The following is a 12,219-nucleotide window of genomic DNA, read 5'->3' as shown; positions in this document are numbered from 1 at the left end:
CATTTTCATCAGCTGACATTTGCTGACATTTTGCAGCTTCCCATTTATTCCAGCGTTTATAATGCAGCAAATCAATACTGTAAATATTGAGAAAACTAAGAAAAAGTGGAAGTCGAACATTTTTATGGGTTTCTATTAATCTAATCTAAATTATTATATCATTAAATGCCTCCAGCCACATTTAATTGTTTTTAGGAACAGAGTGTTTATCTTATTTTTGATTCCTTATACATTTTCACCCTTTTAAGGCAAAAACAGCATCTTTCCCCTTACTCTCCTTCATAACATCATTACCATGCAATATTTACTGAAGATTACATGTATGTAGAACCGAGATTTCCCTCAATTAACTTTCTCACAAGTCTAATAATATAAGAATTCATAAGGTATAAAAATAAATACATTTCCAAAGCATAGTTTCATCCACCGGTCCATCTATCCATCCAATTAATTCAGGGTCACATGGGGTGCTGGAGCCTATCCCAGCTGCCATGGGGGAAGAGGCACAGGGTACACCATGGACAGGTTGCCAGTCTGTCCATTCACACTCACATTCACACGTATGGGTAATTTAGAAAACACCAATTAACCTAACACCACTAACTGCATGTCTTTGGACTGTCAGCGGAAGCTGAAATACCTGGAGAGTCCCAAGACCTTCTTGCTGTGTGGTAACAGTGCTAACCACTGTGCAACCATGCTGTCCCCATCATGATACATATCACTTACTATCACATTAATGAGCCCCGACACTGATTGAACTACCAGAGAGAGCGATGATAATGGTGGTCTTGACTTTTATTCATAAATAACTTTAGTATATTGAAGCCATGGAAAACTTACCTCCATACTATGAATATTTACTGAGTTACAGTGGAGAAGCAGATAAGGAAAATGCACTAAACACAAATGTCACAGCGACTGAGTGTTATCCATTGAAGCTCAGCTTCGAGAGTATGCAATAAGAATTACCTGTGAGTGTCAATGAAGCAACAAATTACAAAGAAAGTGTTGATCAATCCCGAGATCCTCTGCGATCCAGACCCTTCTATGTGCACAAAATCCAAAGATTTGAAAGAACTTTGATCAATATGACAGAACATTTAATCACCAGTGTTCTTTCTTCATTACACTGTTCTACTGGATTGATATCTAGTGACTGTGGAGGATATTTGAGTTCAGTGAACTTATTGCCATGTTCAAGAAAGCAGGTTGAAGTTAGCAGAACTTTGTGACATGGTGGTTTATCCTACTTGAAGCAGCCATTGGAAGATGGATACACTGTGATACACTCCTAAAGGGAATGACATGGTCAGCAACATTACTCAGGCAGACTGTGGCACCAAAACTATGCTCAGTTGTTGCTAAGGGGTCAAGAAAATGTCCTCCACACCATGGCATCACTACCACCAGCCTGAATAATTGATACAAATCAGAATAGATGCTTTATTTTATGTTGTTCATACCAGATTCTGACTCTACTACTCTGAATGTTGCAGCAGAAATTGAGATCAAACCAGGAAACATTTTTCCTATCGTCTCTTCTCCACTTTTGATGAGCCCATACAAATTGTAGTCACAGTTTCCTGTTCTTAACTGGTAAAAGTGGCACCCACCCAGGCCACTCTTCTGCTACCGTACCTCATTTGCTTTAAGGTTTGATGTTTTGACCATTCAGAGATGCTCTTCTGCTTACTTTGGCTATAACAAGTGGTTATTTCAGCTATTGAGCTCTGGTATCAGCAAGACATTTTAACCCAGAAAGCTGTTGCACTGGATATTTTTCTCATTTTTGGATCATTCTCTTTAAACTCTAGAGATGGTTTTGCTTCAGCTGTTCTCTTAGTCATGTCTACATGCCTAGATGTTGCTGCTATGTGATTGACTGATTAGATATTTGTGTTAACGTGCAGTTCAAAACGTGTACCTAATAATGTGACCAGCGAGTGCATATAGAAAACTGCAGATGTCATTACCTTTGTTTACACAAACTCATCTTTTTGTATTTGTTTGTTTTTAATCTAGCTTGTTTTTTGTGGTCTCTTTGTCTTTTAGTTTTAATTTTGGTTTGGAGTTCACTCCTCTTTCCCCACTCTGGGTTTTAGGGCTTCATCACTCAACTGTGCATTACCTGCATGCTTGGCTTGAGCAGTAACTTACCTGCTGGGATGTCTACCTGCTCCTGGAGGTCATTCCCTCTGCGAACAGGTGGACAGAATGTGATCAGCCCCCTCAGCACTTCCCTGTAGCCTGTGGAGCAGGATGCACATTTTAAGCCAAATCACTCTGGTTCTATGCCCATTGCACACATTTGAGCCTTGTTTATCCACGAGTTTTTCATAAAAAGTCAGGCAGGTAGCAAATAAATTAACTTTTTATTTCATTCATGACAAATTTATCCAAGCCCATTTTTTTGCTATCTGGCAGGTTAAGTGAAAGGCATTAGGAATGCGTTGCGAGCCTTTACTTATCACACTGTGCACCGTATTTTAAGAGTACTTCCACATATAGGCCAACATCCAGCTTTTTTTCTATTAAAGAGGGCTTTGAAAATCTTTGAATATGTTTGACCTTCTTTACTGGAATTCATTTGCATCTGGCTTATTGGATGAAAGTAATTTGTGTGCTCCATAAATTGGCATTTTCTTGTCACAGTTAAAAAATGGCAAAATATTCAGCAGGAACTGAGTGGAACCTTCCCTGAGGCTGCAAATTAATGTGAGGAAATACAAAACTGTATTTTTAACTAAGATGCGGTGAGTGAGTGTGTTTCAAAAAAGGTGAAAATGCATGAAACTGTATATCGCATCCATTCAACCATGAGCTCGGCGAGATTTCAGAAGTTGCCCCTCTGGAGATGTTCCATGTGTCGTCTATTGAAACCTCAGCACAAATGTCAGAGGATATTTTAGTTAATTTGCGCATTAAGGAGTGTACCGGAGACTGTGAGTGATAATAATTCATAATTTGGTTTCTGAAAATGGCTGCTGATGAGTTTGACTTGGGTATACATTGGACCCTGGCACAGTATAATGCGTAGCACTGATTAGATCTCTGCAGGGTTTCTCTCACTTTCAGCCTTATTATTGGATTCTTTCACAATACACAGGGTGGATGAAGCCTGTGCTCAGAATAGAGTTTAATGTGCAGTGTCTCTGCCTTGGCAAAGGAAATCATTGCACAGTGGCTGAGCAAATAAAAGGAAGCAAGTCAGAGGGAGAGTGTGCCTCAGCATCAATCCCTGTTTTTTTTCCTTTTTTTCACAGTGAAGAACCATTGTTGTTTCAGTGCTAATATATAAAACAAAACAAAGAAAAACTTTAAGGTATAAACTTCATCTTTGCCTGTAGAAAGACAGAAGACTGAGCTACATTTTAGATGTTTATATTTTTTTTGCTAATCATCACTAATTAGTGGTGATGGCAGGGGGCTTTTCAGTACAAACAACCTAAATTTTAACCACTGTCAGAAAACTGAGGCTGTTGATATTTAGCATGCATGTGTTGCTTCTGCATAAACCTTAGATTAGCAGATCAGCATACTCACATTCACTAACACTAACCTAAAAAGTACAGCTGAGACTAATGCGAATATCAAAAACAAAGTGTTAAACGAAATAAGTAATTTTACAGAAAAGCACTAAATTTAAAACGTTGTTAAGTTTTCACAGTTAATTTTGAAGAGAACCTGAATTTTTAGGCCAGACTTTATGGCCATGCTTACTTGTGTCAAAACATTTTACTGAAAAGCATCAAAGGCTCACGAGTGCATCCTCTAGGCATAAATACTGTTTCAGTCTTGGCTTTTTTTTCCCAACTGTGGCTCAGGAGGTTGTCCACTAGTTGAACAGTCGGTAATTTGATAGCCGCGTCCTCCAGTCTACATGTCAAAAGGTTTTTGAGCAAGATACCAAACTCCTAAAACATGATGTGTGTCTGGTAGTGATTTTTTTGTATCTAGGGTACTGTGCAAAAGTCTTGAGCCTCACCTCGTTTCTTTATATTTTGCAATGAAAATGGGAAATGAGTGCAGTGGTTTTTGTTAAACATGTGAAAGCATAGATGGCAATACGGTGCATAAAGAAAAAACAGAGCTTGTATAATTCCAATGAGCTTTAAAGTCAGTGTTTCTTGTGTCCATTTTTCAACACACTCTGAGCTCTCTCAGGGAGCTTTCTTGTAATTTCTTTAAGTAGTCTTCTGAGATAGTTCTCCAGGCTTATTGACGGGCTTTCAAAGCTCTGTCTTGGCTGGCTTTTTGTTCTGTTGAAATGATCTCATACTGCTTCAGTAATGTTGAGGCCCAGGTTCTGGGAAGGCTAATCCACGACTGATGTGCAATTGTGTGTTTTTCTATCCGGGTATACATTAACTGCATCGGTGGTTTGTTTGGGATGATTGTCACATGCTTAAAACTGTTGCTGTTGCTTTCCAATTGGTATTATGTGGTAGATCAAAATCTGATTGTACTATGTTCATAATTCCATCAATTTTGACAAGATCCCCAGCACAAGAGGCTACACCTTATTTTTCAGTGGCTGTAGACAATCACCGTTGTACCACTCTCCTGACCTTCTCTGTACATAATGACAACAATTTGAACCAAATATTTCAAATCTGGATTCATCACTCCTGTTGTGACTGGTTTTCAGACCAGTTCTTGTGCAATTTGCCATAACTCGTCCTTTTCCCCTGTTTTCCCTCCTTCTTGACAGCCACCCTTCCCCTTAGACCATTTCTGCTGAGGCTTTGGTGAGCATCAGCCTCATCATCAAAAGAGCCAGATGCATCATGAATGGGAATGGCTCAATGAGTCATTGAGAAGACTGGACAAGCTAATACTACATATATTTAGTATGGCAAAGATAAGAAACAACCCAGAATTTTAAACTAATTTACTCATTGTCTGTGTTTAAGTAATTACCTTACATATTACCCCACTATATCATCTGATATAGTGATAAATTAATATCTGACTATTCATATATCCAAATAACATCACAGAAAGTACTTTTGTACCTTCATATTTTGTGAATTGATATGAACTGAACCATCCAATGTTAGGTGACGGCTGTGTGCGGACAGGGATAGGACCCAAGATGCAGACTCCAGAGACAAACTTAAACCAAAACAGCTTTAATGCTGAACGCAAACATAACATAACTGGGAAAATCTCAAAATAAACTAACACCGGTGGACTGGCAAAACACAGCAAAATAAACGGTAGATCGCGACATGGACACAGAGAAACACAGGGCTTAAATACACAGAGGGAGCAATCAGGGAATGAGTAACAGGAGGGAAAAACAGCTGGGGCAAATCAGGCCTAACGAGACCAGGGGAAGCGAAACCAGACACATTAACATTGTTATTGTTACCCAAATAACAAGCCGTGGGTGACTAAGGACATCAAAGCCCTCCTCAACAACAAGAAGAGGGCTTTCAGAGGGGGCAACAAAGAGGAGGTGAGGAAGGTCCAGGTGTTACTAAAGGACAAGATCAGAGAGGCTAAGGACAATTACAGGAGGAAGCTGGAGTGGAAACTCCAGCAGAACAGCATGAGAGAGGTGTGGAGGGGCATGAAGACCATCACTGGATTCAGGCCAACCAACAGCAGGGGAGCTGAGGGAGGTGAGAATAGAGCCAACGAGTTGAATCTGTTTTTCAATAGATTCGACACCACAGTGTCTGCTCCGACCCCCACAACCTCACCTGTAGTTAGCCTGGAATCCAGAGCCACACCACTGTGCCAGCCTCTCTCTTCACATGTTGCCTCCTGTGAGATTCCTGACACCCCTCCCCCACCCATCACCTTCACTCAATACCAGGTTGAGATGCAAATGAGGAGACTTCACTCAGGCAAGTCTGCTGGACCAGACGGAGTGAGTCCCCTCGTCCTCAAGGCCTGTGCCCCCCAGCTGTGTGGAGTCTTTCATAAACTGTTTATGCTGAGTCTGAGTCTGCAGAGGGTCCCGGTGATGTGGAAGACATCATGCCTCGTCCCTGTACCAAAGACGCCTCGTCCCAGTGGCCCCCAGGATTACAGGCCCGTGGCACTGACCTCCCACATCATGAAGACCCTGGAAAGGCTCATCCTGGACCAGCTGCGACCCATAGTAAGACCACATCTGGATCCCCTTCAGTTCGCTTATCAGCCTCGTCTCGGAACAGAGGACGCCATCATCTACCTGCTCAATCGTGTCTACACCCATCTGGACCAGCCGGCGAGCACTGTGAGGGTCATGTTTTTTGACTTTTCCAGTGCTTTCAACACCATCAGGCCGACCCTCCTGGGTGATAAGTTAGCAGCGATGCAGGTGGATGCTTCTCTGGTGTCCTGGATTGTTGATTACCTGACAGGAAGACCACAATATGTACGTCTCCCACAGTGTGTGTCTGACAAGGTGATCAGCAACACAGGGGCACCACAGGGGACAGTCCTCTCCCCCTTCCTCTTCACCCTCTACACCACAGACTTCAGCCACTGCACAGAGACCTGCCATCTTCAGAAGTTTTCTGATGACTCTGCGGTGGTTGGATTCATCAGCAGGGATGATGAGACAGAGTACCGGGCTGTGGTCGACTCCTTTGTCACGTGGTGTGAGCAGAATCATCTGCAGCTCAATGTGGCAAAGACCAAGGAACTGATCGTGGACTTCAGGAAGACCAGGAAACACTTGACCCCTGTTTCAATCCAGGGGGTCAGTGTTGACATTGTGGAGGACTATAAATACCTTGGAGTACACATTGACAATAAACTGGACTGGGCTAAAAACACCACAGCACTTTACAGGAAGGGCCAGAGTCGTCTCTATTTTTTGAGGCGACTGAGGTCCTTCAACATCTGCCAGAAAATGCTGAGGATTTTCTATGAGTCTGTGGTGGCCAGTGCGATCCTCTATGCTGTTGCATGCTGGGGGAGCAGGCTGAGGGTCGCAGATGCCAACAGACTTAATAAACTGATCCGTAAGGCCAGCAATGTTGTGGGGATGGAGCTGGACTCCCTCAAGGTGGTGTCGGAGAGGCGGATGCTGTCCAAGATAAAGACAATGTTGGATAACACCTCCCACCCACTCCATGACATGCTGGTCAGTCACAGGAGCACGTTCAGTGAGAGACTGAGATTACCGAAAAGCACCACTGAACGACACAGGAAATCATTCCTGCCTGTGGCCATCTCCCTGTACAACGCATCCACTTAACACACTGGTTACTGCTACAGCTACACATGTTTCTTTTCCAAATATTTATTTATAAGTGACTTATGTATGTATGTATGTATATATATGTATATATTGTACTATTCTTAGTTAGCGTATTGTCTGTCTTGTCTTAATGTTGGTTTAAAATGGAGCACTGTAACAAAAAATAATTTCCCCCAGGGATCAATAAAGTATTCTGATTCTGATTCTGATTAGACATGGACTTCCAAAGTAAAACAGGAAACCTAACACAGACTCACAGGCAAGCACTAAAACAAAGGGAACAGAGACGTGGGACCAGGGCAGACACAGACACTGACTGGACGTGGAAATACAGCAGACAGGGAAGACAGCAACAAAGGAACACAGACAGAAAACCAAAACACTAAAACTCTAACCAAACCCCACCCAGAGGACCTTAACTTAAGAAAAACCCGTAAAGCAAAGCTAGAATATAAAGAAATAACAAAATCAAATAACCAAAAACACAAAACACTGGGTCACCGACCCAGGAACCCTGACATCCAACACTGGTAAATTATGGAATTCAGGACTTACAGTGCTCCTTTTTTCACTCCTTTTTTCACTATATTGATGGAGGAGGTACAGGCATTTCTGGAAATCTACTTGGACAGCAAACAACACAAGACCAGTAGCTCAGTTCCATATGTTTTATTTTTCATGCTGTGGTCCACTGTAGGCAAAAACTTCTGGATGAATGATACTAAAAGTATTAGTAAGCGTATTAAAAAGGCCTGGGGTTGGAGCAAGACAATGCACATGCAGCAGACAGGAGGATCACCAGAGAAGCACACTCTGCAAAAGACTAGTAGTAAGAAAAATGCTCCACTGAATATATATATATATAAAAAAAAAAACCATTTTAATCGTCTAACCAATCTGGTTGTATAATTCCTCTTTCAATTTTAATGTTTTAAAATTTCATATATTTAATTTATAATTTCTTTCTTTCTTCATTAAGTTGTACAGCTTCCAAAGTCTTACATCTGCGAGAAAGGAAATTGTATTCTAATTCTTGCAATGAAACCATGACAATCTCCTCATCACTGCCACAATAACAAAAGGCAGTGATGAGTTAAAATAATTAATCTCTTGTCTATAACACGAAGGAGAAATATTCTGTGTATTCTGTGTGTCTTCGTATACAAAAATCTCTGATATCTGGGTGCTGAGGAATCTCAAATGAAAAATATTTCTATAATAAAAATAATGAAAATACATCAAAAACATCCCTGCTTGTTTTTTTTTTTCATCTGCCTGCTGTCATATATGCTTTAAGTATTACAGCTCTCACATCTACCTTTTGGGCACCTTGCCATGAATGCACTTCACAGATAAAATATCTCTGATAAACACTGTGTCTGTCAGTGTTTTCTATTAATCACAATCCCCCCAGAATAATTGTTTAAGTTAATATAATGCCATTTTTGTCCGTGCCAAACCTATAGATAAGAAAAGCGAACAGACAAGTCTTTAAATGTCATTTTCAGCACCACAGATAGCTCTCCTCACTCATCTTCTTCCATGCAGCACTTTGAAATTGCTAGTCCAAAGCAATCACAAAAGTTTTGATGAGTATATATATCTGCTTTTGCAGAGCTCTGATGTGACACATTTGCCCACAGAAACAAGAAAACACACACCTGAGGCCAAATCCATATTTCCTTTTGGTGGAAAATAATTACCCCTCTGACAGGCCTGTCCAGCCCTCATATCCCACTATCATCCTGCAGTTCCTTATCTGGTTTGACGTTTGAATTAGTTGGTGCAATGTGCACATTTTCAGAGGTGAGGCCAGCTTGTGTTTGCTGTCACACAGAGTCACTACAGGAGACATGATGACCCATGCACCATGCTCCACTGAAAGCCCTAATAAGCGTACCCGGCACCCGCCACGAGGAAGATCTGCAATATCAACCATCCGATCAGCAGGTCAGATGGGATTTGTATTCTGAGCCTTGTCTGATGAATGAATCATTTCCTCTCATCTGTCTCTCAAAACACACTGTGTCGAAAGGCTGGATTGTGGAGCACATCAAATACAGACATGGATGTGAAGGGAGGGGAAAACACAGGCACAGGGCTGCCGTGAATATATGAGAAACGTCTTCAGGGAGAAACATGTGGAGGGAAAGAAAAATGGTTTTACATCGGATGTCTTCAGAGATATTTTCTTGGAGTTGTTGCAAGTCTACAGGCATTATTTCAAGTAAAATGGCAATTTAACTTCATAACTTCATTTCCTCTCCCTCTGTGTCCTTTTCTCTCTCTCTTTAAAGCTCATTTATCTTAATTAGTGTCTTAAAGCAATTATTCTTTGCAAGCTGAGTGATTGTATTTTTGCCTGTCACAGTAGCTTCCTGTTAGTGTTTGGCTGGATTTCAAGCAGGATTTGTCGTATTGCTCAGTGGGATATATTATTAGACAAGCCCCTCTCCGCTATATCCCAGATCTTCAGGATATAGAGATTGTTTAGACACTGTTTCTTTTCCTGAAGAGAAATCCACACAACTGTTTATTTCCATTGCATTTTATGAACATTTCACATAAATTCTACTTTCTTTAAAGAAATACCACAACATTTTTGAGAATATATAAATTTTTAAAAGAATTAGATGAGAGGAATGATCCAAGGCGAGCTTTGCATATATTCATGTCAGGATTTGCAGGTTAAGGACCCAAATTCAGGGGTCAAAACACAGGCAGAAATAACAAAAAGAAAAAAACTTTTATTAAGTTTAATGCACAAGTCCAAAAATCCACCCGGGCAACAGAAACTCAAAAGGCATCAGAGGAACAAGGAACAATGAAGGCAAGAAACACAGATGCTCAGACAAAGTATAATAATACCTCTTGCAATCTCTTGATCACAAGAGTTAATCAAGGGATTGCAAACACGCAGGAGGAGGCATTCCTGAAAATAATCCAGACAATAACTTAGCAAATTATTTTTTTAAAAACAAGAGTGAGAGCACAAAATAAAGCAGGAATTAACTAAAACAGAGACGAGCAAAATTAACAAGGTACAAGGGGACTTGAATGATCCTCTGAAAGATTTCTAAAGTAAAAAGGCAAAACCTGAACTAACATAATTAAAATAAATGAACAGAAGACTCCTAATAATATGAGTTTCCCAAAACTTCTTGAAATATAGCAAAACTTGCAGGTATAACAGTTGGTTCACTTATCTCAGCACAAAGGCTCGAAGTGATTTGAGATTTCTACCATGGCTATGTTCAGAATTCATAAAATCTTTACAGATTTGTAAGGACTAAACCAAACAACAACCACCAGGACTGAAAAATTAAACCCAGGCAAGTGTCGAAGACTGCAGTTTCAGGAATAGCCAAAGATGAGTCAGTTCTACTACTACTATAAAAAAGGTGGTATGTGAAGTTGATTTTCTTTTTTCTTTTCTTTTGTAAAACTCAGCTGCTTAAACTGCATTTTTAGAGGCAGAGCGGCTTTGTATTAGATTTGGGATGTCAAGTAGACCACTAACTTCCTGTTAGTGTCACCTCAGCTATCTGAATAACTGATCTGTATCTGCTGAGTATGTTTAAAGGTCTTAATGCAGTTTTCTAACAAAAGGCAGAAGGCGTTTGTGCACAAGTCTTGATGAGTGACATTTCAGTTCACATTTGCATGTTGGTTTGGCGCTAGATAACAAGTATCTCTGTCTATGTATTTTGCTAACTATGCTTGCTAGCATATAACTTCGCACACCACCCACTTGTCTAAATATGGTCACTACTCAAACAAAAAAAAACAGTCAATGAAGTCACAGTGCCGCTTAAAATCTATGGATTAAGATACAAGATGTAAATTAATGTAAATTGTGCTTTAAAGGTGCTTTTCAGCAAATTTTGGCAAACTTTAACCTTCTGAACTGAGCCAGAGTAGCCATTTTCAGTCGCTGCTCTAATCAAAGTGGCTTCTTGTCATAACTTCATATGTACCACAAAAACTATGATGGCTAAATTAGGTATAAAAGGTGAATGTGAAGTAACAGGAATGAAAATTAGCATTTCCAAATCCGAGGCCATTCTCAGCCAGTGAGGGATGACAAAATTAAGGACTTTAAATATCTCATTCTCATCTGTCTTGGTCTTATTCACAAGTCAGTGGCGAACTGAGTGTAAGATTGACAGATGGATTGTTGAAGCGTTAGCAGTAATGTAGACACTGTATGGGTCTGTTGTGCAGAGAGAGGAGTGAGTGTGAAAGCAGGGCTGTCAGCTTACCAGTGGATTTATGTTCCTACCCTCACCTATGGTCACAAGCTTTGGGTAACAACTGAAAGAATAAGATTATGGATACAAGCAGTAGAAATGAGGTTCCTCCAAAGGCTGCCTGAACTCTTCCTTAGAGATAGTTGAGACGGTCAGTCAGAGTAGAGCTGCTACTTCTTCATATCGAAAAGAGCAAATTGAGAGGGTTGCAGGATGTTCTACTAGAAAGAGCCCCCAGGGCAGACCCATGACACACTGGAGAAATTATAACTCTTGACTGGCTTGGATGAGCTGAAGGAGGCGGCAGGAGAGAGGGAGATCTGGGCCCTTTTGCCTAGACTGAGGCCCAGATTGGCTTCAGAAAATGGTTGGATGGAGGGATTTATTTTTAATTCAGATTTTTCATTTAGTTGTACAGCTTCCACAACTGTGACAAAAGAATTTCTCTTTGAGGATTATTAAAGTCATTCTAATTCTTATTCATACTTGAGCAGCAATTCGAATGCAGCAGTGAGGTTTGAAAAAACTGAGAGTTGGACACAGTTATGGTTTTGGTCTTTTCATGGGATTTATTAAAAAAATGGGGGGCAGCACTAGATTTATTCTTTAAAGCAAATTTGATATGCCTGGTTTGAAATAGCAGGTACATCGCAGTGACTCATCAGCGTATAAACACATGCTGCAGTTCTACAATTAACATAGGATTACATGCCTTAATCACAGGATTTCGAGCTTTGACTAGCCCTAAATGATGATCAACTTCTG

This window comes from Aulonocara sp. 'chitande type north' Nkhata Bay, linkage group LG5 (assembly GCF_057382095.1).
Source record: "Aulonocara sp. 'chitande type north' Nkhata Bay isolate Kocher_YH1m ecotype deep benthic linkage group LG5, A_spYH_male_GT1.1, whole genome shotgun sequence".
NCBI lineage: Eukaryota > Metazoa > Chordata > Actinopteri > Cichliformes > Cichlidae > Aulonocara > Aulonocara sp. 'chitande type north' Nkhata Bay.
This window is presented reverse-complemented; position numbering follows the sequence as displayed.